General features: G+C 37.5%; 1 long non-coding RNA gene and 1 other non-coding gene across 2 annotated transcripts in view; one reads left to right on the top strand and one right to left on the bottom strand.

The window, feature by feature from the left end:
• LOC115843966 (uncharacterized) overlaps positions 1 to 26,400 on the bottom strand; it is an 890,247-nt gene that overhangs the window by 845,197 nt on the left and 18,650 nt on the right. The gene's annotated exons all lie outside the window — the stretch shown is intronic.
• On the top strand, positions 3,282 to 3,353 carry TRNAE-UUC (transfer RNA glutamic acid (anticodon UUC)). The gene has a single exon. It is a non-coding gene; the product is annotated as a tRNA-Glu (tRNA).

Raw genomic sequence — 26,400 nt, 5'->3', positions numbered from 1 at the left:
TCATGTGTGTATAAGTGCCGTGTGTGGGGATAGTTGTACTGCTGCTCCTTGCCACAATGTTGTATTTGAATTTGACATGTTTCTTGAGTTGTGTTTTGGATAGCTCATAGATTCTATCTACGTACAATATCCTGGCTTGTGACGTGGTTCTCACATGAATTGGCTATTATATGTGGTGATCTTCCTGCACTTTCTAGCATGACCTGTTCCTTGAATTTACTTTTACTCATTCCATTGCTTTAACAGGTAATGCATTTATCTCCCTGCCCTCCAGGCCATTGGTAGAAATTATGGCTGACATCTTAAGAATTTGTTGGTGATCTTCTACCAAAACCACTTCTTCCCTTCTGTTTGGTCTTCTCTCTTGTTTATGCCTCAGGCCTGCCAGTGGCAGTCAGTGACACCCATAATGCATTCCTTCACCCCAAAAGTTTGAATGAAACTGCCATAGTCAGAAATGAATTATTGACCTGTAAGGAATTAGACACGGTGAGTTAACTGGTTATTTTCCTAGCAATATGTCCAATTCTAGTTAGAACCAGTGTATTTAGGTTTATATTAGTCCATCACTGACCCTGAATATGTACAAATATCCAGGATACTTCTGGGCTTCCTTGATTTCTCAATCTGAGATTTTGTTTGACTATGAGATAAGGCTTTGGGTTACCCCTAAGGGTTTCAGGCAAAACTGAATTTCTTAATCTACTGAACAGCCTGACTATTCAGATAGGCAGAATTTAATTGACATCTATTTAGGAGATTCTGCCTGGAGATGAGTTATGGAAAAATATAGCTCCACTAGAAACTTTTCACTTTTCTCTGTTCAAAACTCTGATTTTCTTCTAGCCCAGCCATGCTCACAGGGGTTTTAAGCGGATTAATTAGTGCTTGAAAAGCACCTTTCTACATGAAAAGTAGCTAAGTACTAATATAATCTTTTAAACTCTGGATGTTTGCCTTTTTTTAAAATTCATATTGCAGTTCTAATTTCATACTTTTCCCATAATGTCACCAGATTGTAGGTGAGCTCCCAAAATAGACAGTTACTAGGACTAAAACTGTTGTATGACCCAATATGCAAAATAGCTCTGGGAAAGGAATGCTGAAATTGACTTGTTTGTAGCAATGGTCTATTCTTTTAAAAGGATTCCTGTTTATTCAATGTCATCACAAACAGCTTTTCAGGATTTGGAAATGAGAGCATTTTGTATTTGGTGTAGAGAAAAAAAAGCTATTTATGTAACAGTCATCGCAGATTAGTTAGAATGCCATGGAAAGTTTGTTTCAAAACTCAGACTTGGAATTTGAGTTTAGCAATAGATTAGATTAATTTTCATGAAAACCTTGGTATTGTAAGTCTCTTCCTCCTTTCTTAAACTTTTCATTATATTCTCACAAATAAAGCTTAACAGGTTGTGATGAGATATTTCTTTTCCAAGACTGATTAAAAAAATATTCATTTGGATTTATAACCAAGTGTCTATGAGAAAAACAAGTCAGAATATTGTCTACAGGCACTACAGGAATACCATTGAATTGTAATGACTTTCTATCCTATTTCACCTTTCCATGTATCTTGCAAAAAAAAAAGAAAAAAAATGGTAAAAGCTAACAATCTGAGCTGAAGCTTCCAAGTTTTGAAACAGGCAGGTTACTGAAAGGTGGCTGAAAGAGCATGTGGGTGTACCATTGTTTTTAACTCTGAACAAGTTCAAACCTCGGTAGCTGTTCTATAATTAGTACCTAGACTCTATAATAAAGAAAGGTTTGACAAACAACAAGGTCTTACTGTATAGCACAGGGAAGTATATTCAATATCCTGTGATAACCCATAATGGAAAAGAATATGAAAAAGAACATATATATGTATAACTGAATCACTTTGCTGTACAGCAGAAATTAACACAACATTGTAAATCAACTATATTTCAAATGACACATAGAAGGTGTTCAATAATTGTTTGTTGAATAAATTAGTTATTGATTCTGATTTTTTAAAAATAGGATAAACACCCCCCCATCATATAAAAGAAAACTTGAGTTCTCTCTTTTTTACTTCTCAAACTTGTCAAATCCTTAAAGCCCAACTATCTCCCAACTTTCTTTTAAACTACTCTGTTTATTTTGCTTCTTACAAGGGCAAATAACATGACTTTGAAACAAATAGACTGTTTCAAAGGGGTTTGACAGTCACAGTCCAGTTGATTTTGAACTCATTGATGGTGCAGTTAGGAATGCTCATTCTCAGATGGGCTGATTTCCACATTTGGGGTATAAAATGTATATATAAATGAAAATTATTCATACCTTTTATTGACTGTTTCTCCTGTTAGAAATGTCAGATAGCACTCTAGAGCCTTTAGATATAATGAAAAGTAAAGTGGAAGCTATTTCTATGCGTTCAGCTTTATTTCTTGTTCTTTTCCTTTCTGTTATACTCCTCTTAAGGCATTATTGCTTCTTCCTGTAACTTCCTGCTTCCAAGCAAAGTGGCAACAGTGAAGATCTTCTGTCACTACCTCACCACCTGGTCCGGCCCCAAATCACTATAATGCCTTCACAGACAGACACCTATTTCATTCCTAGCTTTCTGATTGGTGAGCCTTGGATTTTGTACTGGTATATAACTAATCTGCTTTGGAATTAAAATAGTTTGGGATTCTGCAAAGTACTCTAGGAAACGAAAGGTAGAAACAGTAATTGAGGTAAATCAAACAAAAGAGCACACATTTGTATGAAAACCATCTGTGATGAGGTTGTGGCAGGGAAAAAGAAAAGTTAAAAGTGAAATGAGCCTTTGTCCTTCTGAGTATGAGATGAATGTAAAGCGGGCTCAGGAAAAAAATTCCCCTTGGAGTGTTTTATTATCCAATCCCAGAGTGTGGGATGTAAACTTCCTCTCACTATTGAGCACTGTGTCAGAAAGATGTGAATTAAACATATAAGTAAAAATACACTTGATGCCTAGGTATCTAGGCCTTGAAATGATAATTTAGCAAATACTATCCTACTGTCTGACTACTCCAAGGAGTGTTTTCCAAACTTACTTACGAGCATGGTCCCCCCAAAAATACATTTTATAAAGCAACCCTTTCTTTTTCAGTTTTTCCTTTGACATGGCAATAAAGCTCAAGTGACCATAGGCAACAACTTCCTAATCCATATTTCTAGCTCATAAGAACCGAGTTATTCCACAATATCTGGTTTTCTCCCATCACACCAATATCCTCTCTTGTATTAGAAGCAGTCTTCCACTGTTTAAGAATAGCAGCAGGGGGAATTCCCTGGTGGTCCAGTGGTTAGGACTTGGCACTTTCACTGCCGTGGCCTGGGTTCAATCCCTGGTCAGGGAACTGAGATCCCGCAAGTCTCGAGGTGCAGCTAAATACAAACAAATAAACAAAGCAGCAGAACATCTGTAGCAAGAGTAGTTTTTCTAAGTCTTTTAAGTGCCCCTTTAAATCCATTTAATTCAGAAGGCAGTAGCAATAAGTCAAATCCTACCAAGATGAACTGAATGATTACAGTTCTCTCATTACTTTTGTCCAAATATGGGCTTTTGGTTTATGCAAACAAGTACAGAAGTTTAGGCACAACCAAACCTTTCTAGTCATGGTTACTAGACTTTGGACATCACTATTTTTACTGTGAGACAGCTACACGGGCTGATAACAGGTGCCAACCTACTCTGCCCTTCAGCTCGACCAAACCAAAGAGAAGACATATAGATGGAAAAGAATGCAGGCAGTTTTGATTCCCTTTGCCACTGCTAGGGCTTTTTGTGTAAGTACTATTTAGGCTAAATTGAAAGAGCACAGACACTGTGAACAGATTTTAATGGAAGTATCAAGTAAAACTCAAAATTGCCTCATTACTTAGCAGCGCCTGGAGCCTGCATCTTTCTGCCACCATTATCACAATAAACTCATAAAGGTGTAAAACTATGCAGAGCTATGTCAGACACATTAAAATAACATCTGTTAAATGTCTCTTATGGCACATTTCTTTCCCTCTTATTCTTTTCTATTCATCATTTTCTCCTTACCGAGCTGAACTGGGCTGAAATAGGAAACAAAGAAACAAAAAACATTACTATGGTTCCTGTAGTATAGCTGTTTTGGTGTTGTTATCTTTGTTTTCATATTTTGTTTCTGTTTCTAACAGTGTTCTAAGAAATATTAAAGAACAGCCTAAACATTGTATTGTATGAAGGTAAAATACCATTATCTCTATCTCAATCTACTTAGGAATTTTCTGAAAACACTAAGTTTATATAAATGTCAACCTTAAGAGTTGAGGCTGTATTATCACTGCTCCTGAGAGATACTTTTACAATTGGAAAAACATACTTAAATTCTCTCTGGTTATCAGAGATATCAGAGTTTGGATCATTACTTAATGATCTCCTCCTGTAGTACCAATCTTGGTGAACCATCTGGTCACCCAAGACAGAAACCTGAGAATCATCCTTGAGATGTTCTCCATTTCAAATTCGTACATCCAATCTATATTGATTCTACCTCCTTGATATATTTCAAGTCTCTTCTAGAGACCTATAATTAATAACTCCAATCTGGTCTATCAATTTCCATTTCTACTACCTTAGCTTTGTTTTTTTTTTTTTTTAGAAGATGTTGGGGGTAGGAGTTTTTTAGTAATTTATTTATTTATTTTTGCTGTGTTGGGTCTTCGTTTCTGTGCGAGGGCTTTCTCTAGTGGCAAGCGGGGGCCACTTTTCATCGCGGTGTGCGGGCCTCTCACTATCGCGGCCTCTCTTCTTGTGGAGCACAGGCTCCAGACGCACAGGCTCAGTAGTTGTGGCTCACGGGCCTAGTTGCTCCGCGGCATGTGGGATCCTCCCAGATCAGGGCTCGAACCCGTGTCCCCTGCATTAGCAGGCAGATTCTCAACCACTGTGCCACCAGGGAAGCCCCAGCTTTGGTTTTTAATCACCTGGATGATTATAAATCTCCTATCTAGTCTGCCTGCCATCAGTCTCTCCTTTCCCAAATGTTCCTAAATATTCTAATAAAATGTTCTCTCTAAAATGCAAAGGTTAAGTCATTAAAAAATCCATAAGAGATTCTGTATTGCCTTTACAACAAAACCACACTCCTTAATATGGATTACAAGGAACTGGTCTTTACTTACCTCTCCAACTTCATCTCTGGTCTCCTTCCCTTCATAACTCCAACTAGTTTGGTTTCCTTACAGTTTCTTCATCCTGAAAGCTTCTCACTCCACACATTTGTATGTGCCATTGTTTCCTATGCCTGGCAAATTTCTCTTGAACTCTCTACTACCAAACTCCAGTACTCTTCTTATTACTTAGAATTGTGTTTAACAGTACATAATAGAGAAGTGGCTACAATGGCTTAAACAAAAACCCAAAGGAAATAGAAGTTTTATGGTATCATCAGGGACCAAGACTACTATTATCTTTTTATTTTACCATTATTATAAGGAGGCTCTTGTACTCATGGCTGTGAGATGATGATTCCATCTCTAGGTTTCATATCTGCACTCCAAGCATGAAGAAAAGGAAGAGTGAAGAACCTGTCAGTTAAGTTCATTTTCATTGGGAAAAAATGATTTTCAACAAAGCCCCATCCAAGAGGTTTTCACTTACATGGTCACTCATACCTAGAATGGGGTATGAATGGGCAGGCAATTTTTAACTAGACACAATGCTGCCTAAAAAAGTCAGGGTTCTATTTGTATGCAGGAACGGGAGAATGGATAATGTCTGCCACATCCTTTTACCTGGCTACCTCTTACAAAATTCTGATCAAGTTTCACCTTCTCTTGGAAGGTTTTTATGACACCACAAGTTTGGACTCAGTGTTATCCTGTGTTCCCAGACCAGTGCCTGTAAAATAGAAGGCACCCCATACATTTGGTTGATTGAATGATTTCATGAAAGTTACGTCTATTCCTTGTGCTTTTAGCACGCCATATTGTAATCATTACTTTAGATGCTTGCTCCTTCATGAACCTATACATTTTCTAAGGCCAATGGCTGTGTCTTACTCACCTCAGTATTCCACAGTATCTGAAATACAGTAATTTAATAAATGTTTGTGGAATGAATATGTAACAGAAGACATTTTAAGATGAGATTTTATAAGCAAGTTGCACTACTCAGAAGGATATAAAGATTAAGTTTTCCTCTGTGTTGGGAAATGGCAGCAGGCATCTATCTAAATAAAGTTATCACAGGAATATACTAATTTTAGTATCTAGCTTAGAACCCCAACAGCTAACTAATCCCAGTAGCTGAAGCCATTCTATTTCTGCCCATGGGTTCAACGTCATCTCCAATTCTGGAACCATAATCTCAATGATCAGTACTGCCACCTTCATTTTAGATCTCATTCTGACCTCCTGCCTTATCATAACCAATCTTAGCTTCATTCCTAACCTAGAATTCATGTCCAAAATATGTCTTTGTGATTAGGTTCTATCTGCATTAAACCTTGACTTCATGACTTGTTCCTTGCCATCTGTTACAAGACCTCTCTTATACCAATTGTTGGTCTGTCTGGATCTCAACATATCATCTGGGCTCTGTTTAACTGTCTGGACCTTTTCCTAATGACTGCTGCTTGGAACTTTCCAGATTGCCTGCCTCTCTGGCTGCTTGACACCTGTAAGTCTATCTAGGTTCTCAGCCCCATCCTTCCCCTCTCTGGCCCATTCTGTCAGTTCAACCAAAGGCTGGTTCTGACACTTGTAGTGGGGCTGGGTTCACCTAAGAAGCACTTTATCAGAGAAGACCTGGAATCAAAAAGGGAAGCAGATATTTGATAAGAATTCTGAGAAATATTCACATAGTTGAATGAAACCAAACTCTTTATTAAATACCTAATTGTCTCAACTAATTCGCATAATGTTTTCTGTTTCTTAAAAGTCTTAGGAATATTGCTTATATGTGGAATCTAGAAAAATGGTACAGATGAACTTATTTGCAAAGCAGAAGTAGAGTCACAGATGTAGAAAATAAACATGGTTTCCAAGGGGGGAAGGGGGGTGAGATGAACTGGGAGATTGGGATTGACATATACACACTACTATATATAAAATAAATAACTAATAAGGACCTACTGTATAGCACAGGGAACTCTACTCAATACTCTGTAATGACCCGTACAGGAAAAGAATCTAAAAAAGAGTGGATATATGTATGCGTATAACTGATTCACTTTGCTGTACAGCAGAAACTAACACAACATTGTAAAACAACTATACTCCAATAAAAAATTTTTTTAAAAGTCTTAGGAAGTCAACAACTGCATTTTCTTTTTCATATAAGTGGTGGTTAACATCAACCTTTCTATTTCAGATTTATGTTTGTAGCTGCAGGACACTGTAAGTTTAGTGTTTTTCACAACAGAGTTATCTTGTTTTCTCATGGCAATTATTAGTTAAGTGGAGGTGTCAGGAAGAAGGCAAAAAAAACCTAGCATATCTGCTTTTTATGAAATATCACTGTATGTAAAGTTGAATCCTTTCCTTTACAAAGAATGGTTCTACCTCTATGCCCAGTTGTCTACATAGGGGCCAATTCCTCCTTACTCCTGGTGTACTTATACACAGATTCACCTGAAATAATATGTATAGAGGTAAGTAGCAGATAATTCATGTCTGCACAAATATTGTGGAAGTGGGCAGATTCATTCAAGTTTCTATGACTCATACATTAGGGCCTATAGTCACTAGTTTCATTATCACAAAGCAGAAGGACGAGTCCTTCTCTTCAACTCTTGTGAATGAGATCTGCTAATTTTCTTAGTCTTCTACCCATTTTGCTAAAAATGGTTCAGCTATCATCAACTCTAAATATCACAGCTTAAGGGTGCATAATATAAATAGCAAGTGCTGGGGCAGATTTGCCAAAATCGTACCATCCCTTATCTCATGCTGCTCTGTGTCTTAGAACTACAACTTAGCACAAGTGGAGTGGACGTGCACAATCCTGTCATTCCCATCTCAGTACTCTCATGTAAGTTCAATTGCTTTTTATTGAAGTATAGTTGATGGACAATATTATATAAGCTACAGGTATATAATAATGTGATCCACAATTTTTAAAGGTTATACTCCATTTATAGTTATTATAAAATATTGGCTATATTCCCCATGTTGTACAATATATCCTTGTAGCTTATTTTATACCTAATATATAATACTCTTAATCCCCTACCCCATATTGCCCCTTCACCACACCCTCCACTGGTAAAAACTCGTTTGTTCTCTATATCTGTGAGTCTGCTTCTTTTTTTGTTATATTCACTAGTTTGTTGTATTTTTTAGATTCCACATGTAAGTGATATCATACAGTATTTGTCTTTCTCTCTCTGAATAATTTCATTTAGCATAATGTCCTCCAAGTCCACCCATGTTGCTGCAAATGTCAGCAACAGCCTAAATGTCCATCAACAGATGAATGGATAAAGAAGATGTGATACACACACACACACACACACACACACACACACACACACTAGAATACTACTTAGCCATTAAAAATGTTCAGCCTTTATTGAGAGACCACTACGAGCATGGTCCTGTGCTAGATAGAGGACTATAAAGAAGTCTGAGACAAGATGCTTGCCTTCAGGAAGCTTACCATCTAGTTGACTGGAAGAGGAGACAGAAGTCTGAGTAATATGTTAACAGTCAAAAGCTTAAATCACAACAGAAAATCACAGTACATGTGAAATCTCAAACTCAGTTTGACTGCCAGTAGGAGTTATACCCTCTGTGCCTCCCACTAACAGAAAAGCAACCAGCCCTACCTTACATGGCTTTTCATAGAAGAAGGACACTTAATAGGAAATCAGATGATTTCGCAAAATATACTGTATGACAAATACAAACATTTCCTTCATTTTTCAAATATCACAGAAAAAATATTCCTCCGTCACTTAAGAAAGAAAGTCTAAGTGCCTTGTCAAATAGTGTCTACATTGTACACCTTGTTCTTGCATTTCGAATGCATTCCTAACATAATTTAACAATGAATAATAATTTATGAGTCAATGCTGATACTGTTACAGAGGAAACTAGTTAAGCCCTGAGAGAAATAAATAAGAAAATGGGTTTGAGAAGTCAAAGGAAAAGTTCTTATATTTCAGGTCTCTCCTATACTTCTCATCCATATTCTCCAACTTAAAAAAGAAGTTGTGTCTGCCAATTGGTGGCCTGACCTTAGACCAAGTTTAATTAGTTAGCAGTCTTCTCTAGCTGTCATCTGGCCTCATTTACCTAGGCTGTAACCACAGGCCAGTACATTACTGCAGCGGAGACTCCAACCATGACCTTTTTGGTCTACTGAGCTGCAGTGACTCAACAGCTCATCTGATCTACCTCTTCTTTCTACTGTGCCCCAAACTGCATCGCTCCTGCCAACTTTCACTTCCCAGACTTAGTTCAGTATTTTTCAAAGTGTGGTTTGCAGACTAGTGCACTATAACTAACTATGGTGTTTGTAAAAATGCCGATTCCAGCACCCTTTTCTCAGAGATTCTGATCAAGTAGCTATGGAATGGGGACTGAGCATACGTTTTTTCACATGTTCCCCTTTGTGAAACTCATGCTCACTAAATTGAGGATGCTAATACAACTAGGGAATAGGACCTAAAGCCTGTAAGACCCAACTACTGTAGTCAATGGCCAAGATGGAAATAATTCAATTTGCTGATAACACATTTCATGTGAATGAGGATCACTCAAGAAGCTTGTTAAACATACATAGTTCTGGGTCCTACCTCCAAAACCAAAGGAGTTATAATCACAAGATGGGCTTGGACATCTGTATGTTTAAAGGGCTCCCCTAGGTTATTCAGATATATTTCATCAGTTGAGATCCACTGCACTAGATCAATTGCTTCAAGGTGTCCAGCAGCTGGCAGAGTGAAAGAGGTTACTTACAGAAGGCCCAAGCACCCGTTCCTCATTATTGGAACATACTTGTTTTAAAGGACAAAGCTACACACATTTAAGTGCTTAAGGGATACTTTACACTGAATGTGGTTGGAGTAAGCACTGCAGGTTTTGGGGATGGAGGGAAGCAAAGGTTTGCAATACTATGGAAGAAATGAGGGAATTAAAAGTGGTACAGTGAGAGGTAGGTGATGACAGGTCCTGAGATAGCCAAGTGTTTCTTCATCTGGCCTCACTCCCTTTTTATTCACAGCAAATCACCCTCCCACCCTGCATCATGAAGGGCTGAGGGCTGAGTCCTTAAGGAAGAAGCAAGCACCCACATGGAGATAGTAGGGTTCTCTCCTCAGCCATTTGAGCTAGTCCTATCAGTTCTGTAAAACTCAGCAGAATACCCTCTCCCTAGCTGGAGGAGCAAAGTAGGACAGCATGAATAGACACAGAGCCATCTCATTTTGCCACCTGTATTCTCATACCATTTGCTGTTACTCTGTGCTCATCAGCTGGAGTAACCCATCTAGCTGGTAGGTGCTGTGCTCAGCTGGAAAAAGAGAACACTTCATCCCATTCCACTGCCTATAGCTTATGACTGTCTATTAATTCCCTCTCTCTTTTTCCTCTGGGTCTGCAAGGATGTCTTAGGAGTAGAGGTGACAATCAAGTAGAAGGGCGAAACTGATTTAAATCTACTACTGAGAGTCATGATCCCTTAACACAGGGTTCCAGGGTCTAACTGAATAGGAACTCAGGGTTAAAAGGAAGCATATAAGAACTCTTCCCACAGAGCCTATTTTAGTCCATCTCCTGGAACACATCATAGTCTACCTCCAGGCTTTAGAGCACCAAACTCTTTCCAAATGTCTAGATCCATAATCCAATCACCTCCTGGATATCATCCAAATGCTGCACTAGCATCTCTAATGTCGACTGAAAAAAAATGCAGAACCTAAAACTTGAGAATTATGTTTTATTCAGCAGAGTTTCTGAGGACTTAAGCCCAGAAGACAGCCTATCAGATTGCTCTGAGGGAGTGCTCCAAAGAGGTAAGGGAGGAGCCAGGATACATAGGAGTTTTGCAACAAAAACAGGTAGTTGGAACATCAAAAGATTACTGTGAATTAAAGAAAAACACACATCTCAAGTTAATGAATTTAGCACTTTTCCATGTATGTATGGGAAGATGCAAGAGTCTGGGCTCATCGAAATCATTACTTCCTTATGTACCTTAACTGTCTAGGGCCAGTATCCTGCTTTTCTTCATCCTAATACCCTCTGGGTGCACAGCTGGGACAGCTGCAGGGGCTGAGGGCTTCATGGCTGCAACATCCTTTGTTTACTGATATGGCAGGTGACATTTTTCATCCACACTAACACTGCATATCAAAAACTAAACCTATCTCCTCCAAACCATTTCTGGTAATGACATTACCATCCTTCCAATTAGAAACCTACAGGTCGTCTTCAGTTTCTCCCTTGATTTTATCCTCTACCTTCAATCAAGACTTTGGACCGTTACTGATCCAAGCAGTAATGACTAGGACACTGCAAAACAGAGAGGAAGGGATGTTTAAGAGATAGCTGATAGGACTCACCTCTTGGAACGCACAATAGCAACAGTATCCTTCACGTCTTCACTACCTGGCTTCCGGTTTCCGGTTTCTGTCCTCCTAATGCTTCCCACTCACAGACTTGTTACTCCCCTGTCCACAAACCCTCAGTTGCTCCCCAGTCTTACCTTCAACCCCTCTTCCTGTATAGAAAATGATTTTTTAGCTTTCTCCCACTACTCCTCTACTTGTAATTTGAACTTTAGCCAAATCATACCATTCCTCTTTTCCTGAACACATCTCTTGTTTACCAGTGCCCTTCCCATTGTTTGAAAATGTCTTCCCCCCTCCATCTGTTAAAACCCTTATTCATCCTTCAGGGTCCAGCTCCAAAGCTACCTCCTCCAGCCTCCAACTGAATGCATTCTTCCCTTCTCTGAACTAAGAAGCACTTTATTTCTTCATGCTGCTCATTACCTTCTGCCTTACACACCCTTCCCCCACCCAGGGGCTGAAATGCTTGTATTTCCACCACAATTCCGAGCAGTGCCTTTCCCATAGTAATTACTTTAAAATTGTGTTAAATGAATGAGTTTCCCCTTTTTCAACTTCTAGGGAGATTTCCATAGAAACCTACTTTTATTAATAATAGAGAAGCTTTCCTTCCAGCCCATGCCTTGATCTCTTTCTGTCTGTACTTGTCTGTCTCTGTCCTCAGGTCTAGCTCCGTCTCTGCTGCTTTCTCTATCTTTGTCTCTCTCTGTGTCTCTCCACCCTTCCCCTTCCTCTATCTGGCACCGTCAACCTGCCTTTCTGTCTCTTTTTTCATGGTCATTTCCTTTTTACTGTTGATGTGTCTTTAACTTTTCCCTGCATTGTCTTCCTCTGTTCATTTCTGTTTCTCTGACACCCTGCCCCCTTCTAACCTGGAAGTCAATCTCTGAAGCGCTTTCAAAGCCTCGCTTAAACTGTAACTCAAAGTCGAGTGTTATTGGGTCTTTTCAAGTTGGAACTCAGACGGAAGACTAAAGTCTGAAAACCCTGTAACTCCGAGGCAAATCAACTTTTCAGGGACAGGTGACATCAGGGCCTATGGAAAAGGGTCTGAATAGAAATCCTCAGACATTCTGAATGCCTAATTTACATGATAAGGCATTAAGATATAAAAGGTGGCCCACAACAGCTAATCACAATAACAGTGCTAATTTCTCTAACTCTGCCTTCAAAGATAAGGACATGTCAGAAAGCAAACAAAAAGTTCTAGAAAATCATTGACCTCTTTGGCACCTTGCCCAGGAGACTCTAAGGATTCATATATAAGTATGAAAGAATTGAAACAAAAGACACTTGATAATAATAATGTCAATTCTTTTTTTCAGTGTCTAATGTGAGACAATGTCTTGTACACATTAATTTATTTAATCCCCAAACATTTTATGGAGATGGAAACCAAGGTTGAGGGTGGTTAATTAACTTCATGATCAGTCATCCTTAAGGAGGAGAGCTAGGATTTGAACCCAGGTGTTGTCTGATTCCAAAGCCTGGGCTCTTAAGCGCTCTAGTTTTTTTCAAACTTGTCAGGTTTTAAGAATCCCCTGAGTGGTCATTAACCCTTCAGATTCCTTAACCCCACCCTACATTTACCAAATTCCAGGGCAAGGGCCTGTGAGTCCGTTTGTCTAATGAATGACCCAGGTGATTCTTATTTTGGGAAAAAGTGCACTCCACTAAATAGCTTCCCTAGCCATAAGGTCGAGGAGAGTTCCATTTCCCTGGTAGCTCCTAGCACCCCTTGCTCCACTCTCCTCCATTCAGTGCCTGTCCTAGTCTCTCCCCAGAGAATTGAAAGAACTCTTAGATTCTTCATTCAATCTTTTTTTTTTTCAGTGGACATCTATTTTTTTTTTAACTTTTTAAAATTTCACCTGTCTTCAATCTATGACTTGAGTCAGAAGTACCCACCCTGGTGACATCTGAATTTTGACTTGAATTTTGATCAAAGTCAATAAGGAAATGGAGCTTTATTGATGGAATGAAAGTGAGTAGTAGAGTATGCTGTATTTATGTGGGGGGAGGGGAAATGAAGGGGTTGGAATCTTCCTGATACTCTTAAAATCAAACCATGTAGATGATTGACTATTTCACCTTTTTAAAGCCCAACCTTTATTGTAAAAAAGGTTTTCACTTTTAATTAGTAGAATGGACCTGATAACTAACACCAAGAAAATGTACAGGCTGAAAATACAAAATAACAAGGATTTACTATGTACTAATTGTCAGGCCCTATGCTCAATGATTTACATGAATTTTCTCACAGAATACTCCCAAAAACCTTGTCAAGTAGCTGCTTTAGTTACCTGCATTTTACAGATGAGGAGAATGAGGCTCAGAGAAATTACTTGTCCAAGATCTAAGATTCCAACCCAGGTTTGTTTGACTGCAGTTTGTACCCTTAACTCGGCTGCACAGACTCTACTACAAATAGGCCTAAGGAAGGTTTAGGAAATTCACTGATTGTAGATCCCTAATGAGATATGAAAGGACATTTTAGGATATACAGGGTGTTTTGAAAAACATTTTGAGGTTATTGCTTTGTAATGAAAGCACAGGGTACTTCCACCAAAATATCCCTTGGTATCTTGGAGAGAGTCACTGATTTGATCCAATAAGGCATTTCCTATGTTCTTACCTTCTTAGGTTTACCAGCAACTAATTCCTTTCGTCAGTTAGGATACCATTAGGAGCAATTGTTTCTAATTCACTATGAATTCAGAACCATTTTTCTGAATCCTCAGAACCCCAAATTTCTCAAATTTATAGACTTTTTAACATATGATAAAATATGTAAAAAATACATATTTTTCAAAATTTTCCTTTATGGTGGTCAAAGATTCCCCCAAAGTGATGAGGGGAGGAAGCATAAAGATATTCTTTTTCCTTTCTTGAATTCTCCCCTGTTCCTGAAATTTTTCTCTCCATTATGCAAAGAAGGATAATAGTGATGTAGAATATAATAAAAATACCTCTCAACTGGAAGTACAAGATATTTGATATATATAAGTATAAGCAGCATGTCAATAATTCTTTTCATCTCATAAAGCCTTACCAAAATTATATATTCTTAAATAAAACCTAACGGCTTTCAAATATCTGAGTACTTATAACCTCCAGTTTTAGAATCCTTTTCTTCTACCAAAACTGTACAAATAAGAATAAATCAGAACTTTTAAAAAACTTCAGCTTTCAAAAATCAAGTGATCATCAAAATGGCTAAATTTACTGCATGAATCATTAACTGAGTTAAACAAATTAGTGACTTCGCATAAGGGAAGAACACTTTTTTTACACAGGTCTGATGTTGACTTTTTGCAAAACTTTTTATTTTTAACAAAGCAATATACAAAGTAGGTACAAATTTAATCAGTAAACAATGGCTGCCCCTTTTCCCACAGTTCCATTACTGATAGGCAACCATTTTTGAATGTTTGGGGTTTCAGTTCTTCTGTTAACTCATATGCTAAAGCTAGTAACACATTTTCTATTTTAAAAATACCATATACCCATCATTCAGCTACACAAATTATGAACATTTTGCCAATATTGCTTCATCTAGACCCTTCTTTCTCTTTTTTTCCTAGAGCTTCTTATAGTTTCAGGTTTTATCTCCTTAGCTAACCCGTCCTTGGGGCAGGAGTCAAGTGTAACTTTTAGCTCCAATATTCAGCTCCTCTCTTCCTTGCTCAATGCCTAGAAACACTATGCCTTTGTTCTGTTGTTTGCAAAGGAAACAATTTAGGTTGCTGGGAACACAGGAGATACGGTGGAATTTGTAACACTGGGCTACGGTTTTCCTAAATGGCATTTGTTAGTTTTATGTTTTTTATATAATTGACATACAATGAATTGCACATATTTAAACATGTACAGGGACTTCCCTGGTGGTCCAGTGGTTAAGAATCCGCCTACCAATGCAACGGACTCGGGTTCGATCCCTGGTCGGGGAACTAAGATCCCACATGCCATGGGGCAACTAAGCCCATGCTCTGCAACTACTGAGCCGGCACACTCTGGAGCCCACGTGCCACAATTAGAGAGAAGCCCGTGCACCGCAATGAAGAGCCCGTGCACCACAACAAAAAGATCCCGCATGCTGCAACAAAGATTCCCCCGTGCCTCAACTAAGACCCAATGCAGCCAAATAAATAAATAAAGCTACATTACAACCACCATGATTCTGAAAAGAAAAAGTGTACAATTTCGCAACTTCCTAAATATGTATACAGCCATGAAACCATCGCCACAAAGTAAGGAATATATCCCTTACCCCAAAATGTTTTCTCATATCCTCTGCCTCTCCCCACACCCCTTCCTCAATCTGGAAACCACTGATCTGCTTTTGACACTATAGTTGACATTTTCTAGAGTTCTAAATAAATGGAATCATACGATATGTACTCTTTTTGTCTGGCTTCTTTCACTAAGTATAATTATTTTGAGATTTATCCACATTGTGTGGATCCATAGTTCTTTTATTTTGGTTGCTGAGTAGTTATCCATTGATAGATGAATATACAACAATTAGTTTATCTATTCACTTCTAGAAGGACATTTGGATTGTTTGCAGTTTTGACATATTACAAATAAAGCTGTTATGAACATGTATGAAGCCTTTGTACAAACGCATGCTTTCTTTTCCCTTGGGTAAATATATGGGAGTGGGATGGCTGAATTGTGTGGTAGGCATGTGCAGAACTTCAAGAAACTGCCAAACTGTTTTCCCAAAATGGTTGTACCATTTCATATTTATACGTTCAGTGTATGAGAGTTTCAATTCCTCTACCTCCTTGTACTTATTATTATCAATCTTTCTAGTTTTAATCATTCCAAAAGGTACAAAACAATATCTCATTGTGGTTTATTTTGCATTTTCCAGATGACTAATATTATTATGCAGCTCTGAATGTACTTAGCCACTCATATCTTCTTTGGTGAAGCTTCTGTTCAAATTATTTTCCTATCGTCTCAAGTGTCTCAAGACCACCCTCACATTTGCTAATTTACTAGAAGGACTCACAAGACTCAGCAACAGGTTTTACTCGTGGCTAACATCTGTTACAGAACAAGTTTATAGAGCACAAGCAATAGGAACAAGATATCTACTGGGTGGAGTCCAGAGTGGTTAGGCACAGGCTTTCCAAGTTCTTTCCCATCTGGAGTCCCAGAGGACATACTTTTTCTCTGTCTGTGAACTATAGGGACATCTGTGCAGGGAAGCCCATTGAAGTCGCAGAGTCCAAGGCTTTTATTGACGGCTGGGCACATGGATACATCCTGCTACGCAACCAGCTATGGCAACCAGAACTCAGGACGGAACAATGAAGTCAGTTGTACGTAATCAACTTGATGTTTGTGCAAAGCAATCCGGACAAGATAGTATGACATGGTCCACTGTTTCGGTATACACAATAAACTCCTTAATCGTTAACATAAAGAACCATCCAGATACCACATTCGCAAAGGGTGTCCAATATTCAGTAACGGCTCCAAGTTCTCCTGGAGATGTGTGAGGAGTGAGTAATAAGACCTGCTATGCTAACTCTTTTCTCACACCCATTTTATTATCAGGTTGTTTACTTATTATTGAATTTTAGGAGTTCTTTATATATTCTGTATACAATCGTTTATCAAATATATGCTTTGCAAAGATTTTCTCCCAGTGCTTGGTTTGTCCTTTTATCCTCCTAACAGTATCATTTGAATAGCATGAATTTTTAATGTTGATGAAGTCCAATTTATCAGTTTGTTGTTTTATGTATTGTGTTTGGGGTATCATAGCTAAGAAATCTTTGCCAAAGCCAAGATTTAAAATATTTTTCCTATGTTTTCTTCTAGCATTTTTATAGTTTTAGACTTTCACATTTAGGTCTATGATCCATTTTGAGCTAATTTTTGTATATGGTTTGACCTGGAGTATTTTAAAGCAAATATTTGACATTGTATCTTTTCACCCATAAATACTTTGGTATGTATCTCTACAAGATTGAGGAGAATTTTTAAAAACATAATCCCAATACCTTTATCATAATTACTTAATAACATCCAGTACCCAATCTGTGTTCAAATTTTCCCAACTATCCCTAAAATATCTTTTTGTTTATTTAAATTAGTATCTAAACAAAATCAGCATATTGCATTATGTTGGTATGTTTCTTAAGTCTCTAATAATCTATAATAGTTCCCTTATCCCATTTTCCCATGCCATTTAATTTTTCTTAATAATCCAGGTCACTTGTGCTAAGGAATCTCCCACATTCTGGACTTGGCTCATTGTATTCTTGTGCTATTTTTAATGTATTGCTCTGCCATTTCCTAATTTATCGATCTTAGACACTATTTATCTACTCCATGCTATGAAAGACGAGGATTTGGCTAACATATTACTCTGTACTTCCCTCTATCTAATTATCTTTTCAACACCTTTAGGAATGGAATAAATATGAAAGATTTTTTTTGAAGAATCCATATACATATACTTACTTGCTTTTTACCAAGTAACATCTTTATTTACTCTTGGCTCTACCATAAACTACCATATACTATAATAAACTATCTTTTATCCAATGTAGTAGCAGTGAGGGAGTGGAGAATAGAGATTCGAGAAATATCTCAGAAAAAGGTCTGACAGTATTAAATGAGGGAAGGAGTGGGGGAAGAATGATTGCTTCCTTAAATTAATGATTGCTTAATTTCTGCCTTCAACAACTAAGTACATGGTGGTGCCATTCAGAAGAATAGAAGAGGAGGAACAGGTTTGGGGAAGAGGTTGGGGACACAGGAAGAAAACTAATTCAGTTTTTGATACTGAGACATGGGATATCTATAAACAATCAAGTAAAGATGCCCAGTAGACCAATGGAAGTATGGATCTGGAGATTCAGAGAGATACATGAGCTAGAGTTACTGATTTGAAAGTCATTAGTTTAAGGGGTGATAGTTGAATCCATGGGCACAGATGATATTGCCCAAGGAATGTGAAGAGTAAGGAAAGAGGAAGACAAACAACAAAACCCTAAGGAACACTAAGATTTAAGGAGACAGAAGCAGTTGTTACCATGTATGATAAGAACCATAATAAACATATGCATGAGATACCCTAATGACTCAAAATAAGATTGATCAACTGGGTAGGGAGAAGTTAAAAAGGTTTTACTTTGGTTTGGATATTGATGGATGTATAGAAGTGTGCTAATGGGATGAAGGTCAGGAAAGAAGATAAACTCACCTATTTTACAAGGAAAACAGAGGACTTCAAATGAGGGTTCTCTCAACTATCTCCCACTATGATACACACCTGTCTAGAGTTGTGTTCCTCTAAGTGTGGTCAACAATTCACTTGCACAAGAATCACAGAGGGGCTTTATCAAATTGAATATTATTGGGTTCCACCTTAGACCTACTGAATCAGAATCATTGGAGTGGGGTGCATGAGGAATCCACATTTTAAACCAGTTCTCTATAAGTGATTCTGAAGTAGATGCTAAAGTAGTGTGCTAAATTTTGTACAAACTAGGGTGTGACCATGGGAACATTTGGCTAAAGTGGAATGGAGAGAAAAGGCTTTGGGGATGATGAAATCAAAGAATTGTGATCTTCAAGTTGCTACTCTCTTCTTGCCAGTTTTAGCAGGAAGGCCTAGTGGGAAAATGGGGAATAGGGAGATTTTGCAAAAGTATAATGACACCATCTGTTTTCCGTCATTAGAAAGGAAAAATGAGCCAGATAAGACTAAGAGGAAAGCAGTTTTCCTCTGAGCTGGTCCTAAGTCAAATACAGGCACCCTGATGAAAAAGAAATCAACAATTGATTTGGCTGATTGAATGTGGTCCTCAACACAATAACAACAGCCAACAAAAACAACACACTCATGAATTCCCCTGATTTTGTTTTCACATTTTACTGGTTACCTGGCACTTTATACTCAGCTCTTCCTAGTGAATTCCTCTTACCTGAAGTCACTAAATGTTTAGTTTTTCATTTGATCAGTAATTCCAGGAATAAAAATTCCCATGTTTCCCATAATTTTTATCCTGAAAAGAGGAAATCTCAAGTCAATCCATTGTCTACTGTTCAATCAGAAAATATTTCTATCTATGTCTCCATAAAAAAGATAACTATATGTTTGGAAACACACAATTTGAAGTTCATTGTGAAATAGATTACTCTTGAGAATTAATTTGTGTCTTTATGGAATCCCAGGGATGTACTCTCAAACTAAATTTGATGGCCTATGAATATTCTGCTATGGCTAGAATATTATTCTTCTGAGAAATTGGCTAATAGGTTTTGTATTTTGTCAAAGCCGCTATCTACATGGGTCTCCAGAGTTGGGTATATCTTGCTGGAAACACACTTTAACTTCAAAAGATTGTAACATATTACTTTGTTTTGAGGAAAGCTGTGACTATTTCTATTCATTCCTTGTAATTTTTCTAGGAAACAAATCACATCATAAAACAATTGCCTCCTTTGAAAAGACTACTATACAAGGCCCTTTCCTGTGATAAAATTAAGTCAATTCTCGTTCTGAAATTAAACCTGAAGAATAATAAGATTTCATAAGAGAACTAACTTTTCTCTTTATTGATCCACTAATTCCATTTATCATTCATAGTTTTCTAAGATACATTTCCTGGCTCACATACTGTGCTAGTAAGTCAGTAAGGCAGGAGTAGCAGATGATAGCCCCTGGTTACACAGAAGTTAGAAGATGCTTTAGAGACTATAAGAGGTGTGATGGGGAAATAAACTTTTACTTCTACTGTGATTCCACCCAGGAACTGAGGGATTATGTTGTTAAAAAAAGAACCATGAAACCTAGAGAGAGAATAAGGAATTGTGAGTGTGTGTGTGCAAATTTATATAAAGGAAAGATACTAGAGAAAATAAATAAATACTGGGTTACTATAAAGGTATATGTTCTGTAGAGGAGAAGAAGCTCTAATGTAGTGTATATAAAATATTCCCACAGAACCATGAGATTTCTTTCTTTTTTAAAATTCTATACTTACCAAACCAATCTTTTAGTTACTGCATTAGTTTGCTAGCTATTGTATTAGTTGCTAGGGCTGTCTTAACCAAGTGCCACTGACTGGTGGATTAAAAGGAAATTTATTTTCTCACAATTCTGGAGGCTAGAAATCTGAGATGAAAGCATCGGTAAGGTCGGTTTCTTCTCAGGCCTCTCTCCTCAGCTGGAATATAACCATCTTCTCTCTGTGTTCACATGGTCTTCCCTCTGTGTGTCTCTCTGTCCTAATCTCTTTTTATAAGAGCATGGGTCATATTGGATCAGGGTGCACCCTAAGGACTTCATTTCATTTTATCTGCCTTTATAAAGACCCTATCTTCAAATACAGTTATAGTCTGAGATACCAGGGGTTAAGACTTAAATACATGATGACACAAATGAACTTATTTACGAAACAGAAACAGACTCACAGACATAGAAAGCAAACTTACGGTTACCAAAGGGGAAAGGGAGTGGGAGAGGGATAAATTAGAAGGTTGGGATTAGCAGATACAAACTACTATATATAAAATAGATAAAAAGGTCCTACTGTATAGCACAGGGAACTATATTCAATATCCTATAATAAACCATAATGGAAAATAACATGAAAAAGAATATGTATATGTATGTATAACTGAATCACTTTGCTGTACACGAGAAACTAACACACCATTATAAAACAACTATACTTCAATTAAAAAAAAAGACTTCAATATATGAATTTTGGGAGGATAAGCAATTCAGCCCATTAACAGTTATTATTTCAGGTTTCCACACATATTAATACAAAGAAAGGTCCCTGTAAATATATATCATCTAATATAAATTTAAAAATTGGATTTTTGGCAAAATCTAGTTGACTGTGAGTTACCTTTCTAAAGGTATGATCTGCCTGGGGGATCGATGTTCATTTCTGGATGCCTACTCTGTTCCAGGCACTGGCATAGGTCCTAGAGCTGGAAAGACAAACACATTTCTTGTTCTTGAGGAGTTTGCCGTCTGGAGGAGGGGAATCAATATAAACAAGCAAGTACAATAAAATGTGCTAAATATTATTACAGAGGAGATGCAATGTTGAAGGAGAAAATTCAGCTAGACCCATGGTGACCCAACCAAGATAAAGGAATATATTAAGCTCTAGAATACTGCCTAATTAATACTATTGCATAAAGTATTAGAGCTTATTATTTTCAAGAAAATTTATTCATCTATTTAATTTTTGCCTAAAGTCTTAAGACCCATTCCATGTAGATATTTTTTAATAAAAACTTTGTAAAGTGCTGTTTATATTTGTAGCAAAACCTCAGCAGAAATATGTTCACGTTTTGTCATAATATGATGATCATGACCTTGCAGAGTGTGTTACACAAACTAAAAATCTATTTTGATAAGATATTATAAGCTAAGCCACCACTGAACACAAGGATATATGTAAGAACTCTGAAATTCAAGGACAGTTTTTAAAAAAATAAACAAACTATACATGAATTGTTTGCCAAGAACTAGAACAATCCCTAATGATATATAAGAACCAGGGTACAGGAGCTTCCCTAGTAGCGCAGTGGTTAAGAATCCGGCTGCCAATGCAGGGGACACGGGTTCGAGCCCTGGTCTGGGAAGATCCCACATGCTGCAGAGCAACTAAGCCCGTGCGCCACAACTACTGAGCCTGTGCTCTAGAGCCCATGAGCCACAGCTCACATACCTCACATACCTAAAGCCCGTGTTCCACAACAAGAGAAGCCACTGCAATGAGAAGCCTGTGCACCGCAACGAAGAGTAGCCCCCACTTGCCGCAACTAGAGAAAGCCCACGCAGCAACGAAGACCCAACACAGCCAAAAATAAAAATAAAATAGTTATATATATAAAAAAAGAACCAGGGTACAGAAGTAGTGAAATAACCCGATTTATTATCAAGCACTGTATCACTTAGCAGATACCTATTTTATAAAAGTTATCCTGAAGTTATGATACACTTCAAGAAACATCCAATGGTGTCTAAATTATTTTTCATAATACCACCATTTTCCTGATAACCAAGGATAAATTGATCACAGATCTCTACATATACCAGTGAATCTTCGTTATAGATCTCTTTTCTCTTTAGTCCTTCAAAGATACTATTACAAGTGGAAGAAGAAGGTTTTAGGTCAGCAAATACCACTAAAAAAAGGTCAGAGAATCCTCTTTGGAGTCATGTATTTAAAATGGTACTTTAATATGAGTCTAACAAATAAAAAGAAATATGGCATGACAAATGCTAACAAATTAAGGACGAAGTTGTCAAAGGCTGATAAATGCATTCCATAAAGAAACCAATTTTTTCTTCCTATTGATCTCTTCTTCCTTGGCTTTCTTGAAATAAAATACATAGCTATGTGATGTAGCTTTGAAATATGTAAAATGAGAAAGTTGAACTAAATTAATTTTACGGTCCTTGTCAAGAACTTTGAAGAGTCTGAGATTTTACCCTATGTACAAGTTAACAAGTTTGGCACAGTTTCATAGATGCTGGCAAAAGATGCTGGGGTCAGAGACAAAGGACAGTTTATTAACACCAACAATAGCATTTGCTACAGTATCTGCACTTGTACCAGGTCCCTGAGCACCATTTCCCACAGGGTGATGCAGAGAGGGCTGGAAAGATACCTGCTCATGCAATAGGGTGTATCTTAAGAGAGGAATCCTGAATTTATCACCTTATAATGGGTAGTCATCTCAGGAGGAAAACACTCTCTCTTTTCCATGGCTATTCACTATACAAAAATTCTTTTTTAAAAAATTGAGATATAATTCACATACCGTAACCCTTCAAACTATACAATTGAGTGGTTATGACTATATTCACAAAGTTGTACAACCAGTCACTCCCCATCCCCCTCCCCCAACCACCAATGCACTTTTGTCTCTAGATTTGCCTATTCTGGACACTTCATATAAATGGAATCATACAATACGTAACCTTTTTGTGACAGGCTTCTTTCACTTAGCATAATGTCTTCAAGGTTTATACATGTTATATCATGAAACAGCTCTTCATTTTTTATGGCTAACTAATAGCTATTGTATGGATATAACACATTTTGTTATAGCTTACATCACTCATAAGCTGATGGGTATTTGGGGTGTTTCCATCTTTTGACTATTATGAATAATAGTGGCACAAATATTCACGTACCAGTTTTTGTGAGGACATATATTTTTAACTTTCTTGAGTATACAACTAAGAGTGAAATTGTAGTGTCACATGGCAACTCTATGTTCAACTCCTTTAGAAACTGCCAAACTGTTTTCTAAAGCAGCTGTACCATTTCTTTTGTTTTTTGTTTTGTTTTGTTTTTGTTTTTGCGGTATGCGGGCCTCTCACCATCGCGGCCTCTCCCACTGCGGAGCACAGGCTCCGGACACGCAGGCCCAGTGGCCATGGCTCATGGGCCAGCCACTCCGCGGCATGCGGGATCCCCCTGGACCGGGGCACGAACCCTCATCCCCCGCATCGGCAGGCGGACTCCCAACCACTGCGCCACCAGGGAAGCCCCAGCTGTACCATTTTATATTCCTACCAGCTATGTATGAGGGTTCCAATTTCTCCACATCCTTGCCAACACTTGTTATTTTCTGTCTTCTTGATTATAGCCATCATAGTGAGTGTGAAGTGGTATCTCATAGTGGTTATTATTTTCATTTCCTTAATGGCTAATGATATTGAGCAGCTTTTCATGTGCTTATTGGCCATTTTCATATCTTCTGAGAAATGTTTATTCGAACGCTTTGCCCTTTTTTACATTGGATTGTCTTTTTATTGTGGAGTTGTAAGAGTTTTTTATATATTCTAGATACTAGATCCTTATCAGATATATGATTTGCAAAACTTTCTTGATGGTGTCCTCTGAAGCACAGAAGTGTTTAATTTTAATGAAGTTCCATTTTTTGTTTTGTTTCATTTTATTATACATAAGGAACCAAAGTCAGAAATATTTACACCTATGTTTTCTTCGAAAAGTTTTATAGATTTAGTTTCTCCACTTAGGTCTTCAGTCCATTTTGAATTAATTTTTGTACATGATGTGAAGTGGGGATCCAACTTCTTTCTTTTACATGTGTATACCCAGTTGACTCAGTGCTATTTGTTGAAAAAACTATTTTCCATTGCAAAGTTCTCTTGTCAAAAATCAGTTGACCACCAAGAAGAAGATATAACAATTGTAAATATTTATGCACCCAAAATAGGAGCACCTCAATACATAAGGCAAATACTAACAGCCATAAAAGGGGAAATTGACAGTAACACAATCATAGTAGAGGACTTTAACACCCCACTTTCACCAATAGACAGGTCTTCCAAAATGAAAATAAATAAGGAAACACAAGCTTTAAATGATACATTAAACAAGATGGACTTAATTGATATTTATAGGACATTCCATCCAAAAATAAGAGAATACACATTCTTCTCAAGTGATCATGGAACATTCTCCAGGATATATCATATCTTCAGTCACAAATCAAGCCTTGGTAAATGTAATAAATGTGAAATCGTATCAAATATCTTTTCCGACCACAATGCTATGAGAGTAGATATCAATTATAGTAAAAAATCTGTAAGAAATACGAACACATGGAGGCTAAACAATACACTACTTAATAACGAAGTGATCACTGAGGAAATCAAAAAATACCTAGAAACAAATGACAATGGAGACGTGACGACCCAAAACCTATGGTATGCAGCAAAAGCAGTTCTAAGAGGGAAGTTTATAGCAATACAATCCTACCTTAAGAAACAGGAAATATCTCAAATAAAAAACCTAACCTTGCAGCTAAAGCAAGTAGAGAAAGAAGAACAAAACCCCCCCCAAAGTTAGCAGAAGGAAAGAAATCTTACAGATCAGATCAGAAATAAGTGAAAAAGAAATGAAGGAAACAATAGCAGAGATCAATAAAACTAAAAGCTGGTTCTTTGAGAAGATAAACAAAATTGATAAACCATTAGCCAGATTCATCAAGAAAAATAGGGGGAAGACTCAAATCAATAGAATTAGAAATGAAAAAGGAGAAGTAACAACTGACACTGCAGAAATACAAAGGATCATGAGAGATTACTACAAACAACTCTATGCCAATAAAATGGACAACCTGGAAGAAATGGACAAATTCTTAGAAATGCACAACCTGCCAAGACTGAACCTTGAAGAAATAAAAAATATAAACAGACCAATCACAAGCACTGAAATTGAAACTGTGATTAAAAATCTTCCAACAAACAAAAGCCCAGGACAAGATGGCTTCACAGGCAAATTCTATCAAACATTTAGAGAAGAGCTAACACCTATCCTTCTCAAACTCTTCCATAATATAGCAGAGGGACGAACACTCCCAAACTCATTCTATGAGGCCACCATCACCCTGACACCAAAACCAGACAAGGAGGTAACAAAGAAAGAAAACTACAGGCCAATATCACTGATGAACATAATGCAAAAATCCTCAACAAAATAGTAGCAAACAGAACCCAACAGCACATTAAAAGAATTATACACCATGATCAGGTGGGGTTTATTCTAGGAATGCAAGGATTATTCAATATACGCAAATCAATCAACATTATATACCATATTAACAAATTGAAGGAGAAGAACCATATGATCATTTCAATAGATGCAGAGAAAGCTTTTGACAAAATTCAATACCCATTTATGATAAAAACCCTGCAGAAAGTAGGAATAGAGGGAGCTTTCCTCAACATAATAAAGGCCATATATGACAAACCCACAGCCAACATCCTCCTCAATGGTGAAAAACTGAAACCATTTCCACTAAGATCAGGAACAAGACA

This window comes from Globicephala melas, chromosome X (genome assembly GCF_963455315.2).
Source record: "Globicephala melas chromosome X, mGloMel1.2, whole genome shotgun sequence".
Taxonomy (NCBI): domain Eukaryota; kingdom Metazoa; phylum Chordata; class Mammalia; order Artiodactyla; family Delphinidae; genus Globicephala; species Globicephala melas.
The sequence above is the reverse complement of the archived record's forward strand: the minus strand, read 5'-3'. Positions and strand labels throughout refer to the sequence as shown.